At 55.5% G+C, this 4482-nt stretch overlaps 1 protein-coding gene across 2 annotated transcripts in view; it reads right to left on the reverse strand.

The window, feature by feature from the left end:
• Csdc2 (cold shock domain containing C2) overlaps positions 1-3567 on the reverse strand; it is a 10433-nt gene extending 6866 nt beyond the window's left edge. Inside the window, exon 1 of one of the 2 annotated variants that reach the window (XM_048803084.1) lies at positions 3453-3567. The gene's annotated coding sequence lies outside the window, so the exon portion shown is untranslated. Of the gene's footprint in view, positions 1-1364; positions 1504-3452 lie in introns of those variants that run through there. The other variant, XM_048803085.1, reaches the window with a different exon arrangement.
• Between the last annotated feature and the right edge of the window lie 915 nt (positions 3568-4482).

Below are 4482 nucleotides of genomic sequence, written 5' to 3' on the forward strand. Positions count from 1 at the left end.
AAAAAAAAAAAAAAAAAAAGACAGGCAGCAAACTTCCCCAAAATGCCCCATCTGGGGAGGCACTAGGTGCCAGGCTTTCCTTGGACAGCCTACCCCACCTGGGCGAAGGCTGGCAGGTGGTGAGGACAGAAGCCCTGCCTCGGGCTCTCTGGGAAGCAGGGCGTCCTGGCCTCCCCACTGCAGTTTTCCCAGGCCTGGAGTTGTGCTTGGCAGTGACAGCCGGTGATGGGAAGTCCTGGGGGGAATGAGGGAGGGGGACAGAGTCCAGCGGTTACCAGGGAGATGCAGGCACTGAGCAGGGGACTGCTGAGCCAACCAGATGCCCATTGCTCCCAGGTCAGCCAAGTGACCACCACTCCAGACTCCACATTAAGCAGGCAGTGGGAAGGGTAAAGCGAGGACAGCCTCCCTGCCTCCTCTCCCAGGATGGGGGCTAGAAGCAGCTGAGACCAGTGGGGGCGGGGATAGAAGAGCCACAGAAGCCCTTTCCCAGGAGAAGGCAGGAGGCATGTCAGGGCATAGCTGCGGGCAGCTTCCACCATGCAGAGAGCCAAGGCCCTACAGCCTGCCCCTCCCACCAGCCTCCTCTCTCTGTCCAAGAAATGGAATTGTGTCTTGAGGATGGACCAGATGGACGGGGTTCGCTCCTCCCAGGCGGGCTGTTTTAGGTTTGGAGGTGCTGTGGGGGCACGTAGGCCCAGCTGGCCTTCCATTCTTACCCTCCTTGGGACTTGCCCACTGCTGGGTCCCTGCCCCTCATACCTTCAGTTTCTTTCTCTCTTTTTGGGGGGCTCTGGGGATTGAACCCAGGCCTGTGCATAGTAGGCAAGCGCTCCACCAACTGGGCTACAGCCCAGCCTCAAGTTTCTTTTTATTCAATTCCTGTTGCAGGCCTCTGACCCCATTTTGCAGACAAGGAAACCGAGGCTCAGAGAGATTCAGTCACTCAGTCAGGGCCACCATGTCTGAGCTGGGACTTAGGCCAGGACGAGCTGACCAGGGGGCCTTACACTGGGGAGTCAGGAGCCCTGTGAGAGGCCCCATGATGCTGTGGACTTGCTGTGTGACCTTGGAGAGGGCTCTGGACTGGGAGGAGCTGCTCAACACCCAGCAGCCTGGGAGGTGAGGGAGACGGGGTGGGGACACAGAGCAAGCCTCCATTCAGACCCTGTCTCCAGAGTGTCACCGTCAAAGAGGGCAGGGGAAATGCTGAAGGGTTTGCTGTCGGAATGCCTCCCACTGTACAGGGCTGTAAGGGACTGATTTCTACTCTGTAACCTTCCACTCGCCCTGAAAGGCTAAATTACAATTGTTTCCATTTTATACATGAGGCAGCTGAGGCTCCGAGAGGTTAAATGACTCACCCACGGTCACACAGGTAAGCAGGCCAGTGACAGAGCCCAGAACTGTCAGATGGAGAGCCAGTGTTCTACCTATGAGGATCAGTTCTGTTCCTGGTTCAGCTGGGTCGAGGCTGGAATTTTCCCAAAAAGAACTTTCCCTGAGAAACTAAAGGCAAAAATAAACTCCCCTAAGAGCAGAGAGACAGAGACTTGCTTCAACTCCAGGAAAGGCCATCCCTAGAGGGATCTGGTGTCTGTCCGGGGGCTTTGGTGTCTGGAATAAGTCCCTTCAGAACCAGCTCCTGGCAGCAGGGGGGCTGCCCAGGCTGGATCCGCCTCTGCAGCACTTGCTCAGCGACCCTCCCTTCCCGGTCTCAGTGTCCTCATCAGGACACCTGCTCAGGGCAGAGCCAGGGCGATGTCCCCGTGGGAGGGTATCTCCCAGGCCACAGGCTTTGGTTCTGACCCTCCAGTCAAGTCTTCACTGCCCTGCATGAAAGCCAAACTCCAAGGGACCCTGATCTACCAGTGGGGGGCCCAGGGATACAAAAACAAAACGTCAGGCCTATTTGGAGATGACCCAGGTGTGATGCAGTGTCATAGAGCCACGGCACTCTGAATGGTGACTCAGCCCTGGCAGCAGGTGACCATAGGCAGCTGGGGCTCTGCTCTAGTTCTTAACTCCCCTCCAAAAGAATGGAGCAGAAATGGTTGCTATGGTCCTTCCCCACCAGGGGAGCTGGGGGAGAGCAAACCCAATGCTGTGTAGACTAGCACATGTGGGACTAGCACATGTCCCTCTCTGGGCTTCAGCTTTATCTCTAGCTACATGAATCATGGCTGTTCCAGATGATTGAAGAAGGTCAGTCCACTTCTCCTCTGAGGTTGTCAAAAATATACATAAGGGGGCTGGGGTTGTGGCTCAGCGGTAGAGCGCTCGTCTCACATGTGCGGGACCCTGGGTTCGATCCTCAGCACCACGTAAAAAAAATAAATGAGTGAAATAAAGGTATTGTGTAAAATAAATAAATAAATACACACACACACACACACACACATAAGGGGCAGACCCCAAGGTGACATTTCCTAACCAGTGTGTCCTATATTCCAATTAAAAAATATAAATATATATTTACACATATACCTGTAACTGAAATAAAACGAAGTACCAGGCACCGGGACAAACATGTGGAAGACAGCTCTGCCCTTGGAGAGCCCCAGTTCAGTGTGGAAAATGGGCACATGAGTTTGGCATAGGAAGTCCTGCTACCACCTAATGGCTATAGCCACCTGCCAAGCCTTGCACCCCAATCTACACAAAGACTGCCGTCAGCACACTCGGGATCCAGAGGAGTGAAAGAGGCTCCCTGAAGTCCCACAGCTGGTCAAGAGTACCTTTTCTGCACCCTGGAGATGTCTGGGGGCAAAGTACAGAAAGGCCCTGGGCGGGAGGGGCTGGGGACCAACTGCCCCCAGAGGGGGAGCAGGGGTGTGGAAAAGCTGGGGAGCCAGGACTGGGGTTCTATTTCTGGCATTGCGCTGACTCAGACCTTGACCTTGGGTGAGTCACTCACCAACTCTGCCACACTTAAAAACAATTCCCCCAATAAAAACATCCCCGCCCCAAGCCCCCATCATGGGGGAGCAGATGGAGAGGAACGGGTGCAGCTGCTTAAAAATAGAAAGGACGGGGAACATGAGGATGGCAATGGAAGGGCTTGCTGAATGCTGGGGGCTTTCTCCAGGCTCTCCTACAGGGTGACAACATAACCTTGGGACCACCAGACAGAGCTGAAACTTGTCTGGCTGCTCCCCTCCCCCAGCCTCCCAGACACTCCTTAAAATACCAGTGTCAAAGCTGCTCCTGCAGCTGGAGTTGACCTAATTAAACCTGGTTCCTCCCCCCACAGTGTGTGTGTGTGTGTGTGTGTACACGAGGGTGCTTGTGCCTGGTATGCACAGAGGGCTGCCTCAGCCAATGCTAGTGCTTAATGACTTGAGTGTCCACTTGCCCTGCCCCTGTCTGAGCCCTGGCTGTCTTGGGCCACTATGTTTAAGGCCTTTGGGCTTCTTTGGCAGGGACAGTGTTGGGAACCTTTAGGACCACACCAGGAGAGCACTTCACATCCCAGCTCCGCCTCCGCCTGGCTGTGTGGTCCTAGGCAAGTCACTTTCCCATTCTGAGCCCCCTAGAAAGAGAAACAGACTAATCAAAGTCACACAGAGTGGCTGAGCTTGAATGAAAATCAGTGAGACCCCAGAGCCTGGAGATGTCCAGTGTGCTCTGTCCCCCATACTCCAGGCCTATCATTTCACTGGCTTTGAGGCAGAGGAAGAGCCCCCCACGTTGCTGGGCAGCATGGTCATCGATATCTGAACTGCCCAAGCACCCCTTCACAAGGCTCTGGGTCTTGGCCACCAAGGTTGTGACTAGTGGACGTGACCCGCTCAGTCAAGCTCAGAGCGCCCTCTGCCGGGTGCCGCCCTGAGGGTGTCCTGGACTGATGGATGTCCCCTCTCCACCACCCATCTGTGTGGTTTCTCCAGGGTCCCTACAGGCCCCCTGACCAGCAAGCATCCATGAACATTGTCCAGCCATCTCTTCCAGGCCTGGTGTAAATGTCTGTGGCCCTCCCAGCCCCCTGAGCTTCCAGTTCCTATTTGCACCTTGCACCTTTTATTTATTATTTTTAATTTTTTGGAGGTAGGGGCATACAAATCAGAATAGGCAAATAATGAAAGGACTTCAGGGAGATGGTGGGGGGCAAGGCTGGGAAGAGGAAATGTTCAGAATTTGGAGGCCCAGAGGCATCTGTGATGGAGTCAGGTTTGGGAAAAACGCTCCCCCCTCCCCAGGGTAGAAAGCCCCCTCCTGGAGGGCATCAGGCGAGTGGTGCCAGGCTCTCAGAGAGGTTGCCCACCCCCGCCGGGTACACTTCCTCCTCCCCTCCCCCAGGCCGCCACACAGCAGTTCACCCTCTGTATTTATTATTGTTCTCTCTGGTCTCCCTCCTCTGCCCGGGAAGAACCCCGCAGGCTGGCAGCCTGGCAGGACCTGCTGCCCCCCACCCCGTGGGTGCCAGCCAGCATCGCCCCTGTCTCCACCCGGCCTCCTCATGTCAGGGCCAGGCCACTCAGG

This window comes from Marmota marmota, unplaced genomic scaffold (assembly GCF_001458135.2).
Source record: "Marmota marmota marmota unplaced genomic scaffold, marMar, whole genome shotgun sequence".
Classification (NCBI taxonomy): Eukaryota; Metazoa; Chordata; class Mammalia; order Rodentia; family Sciuridae; genus Marmota; species Marmota marmota.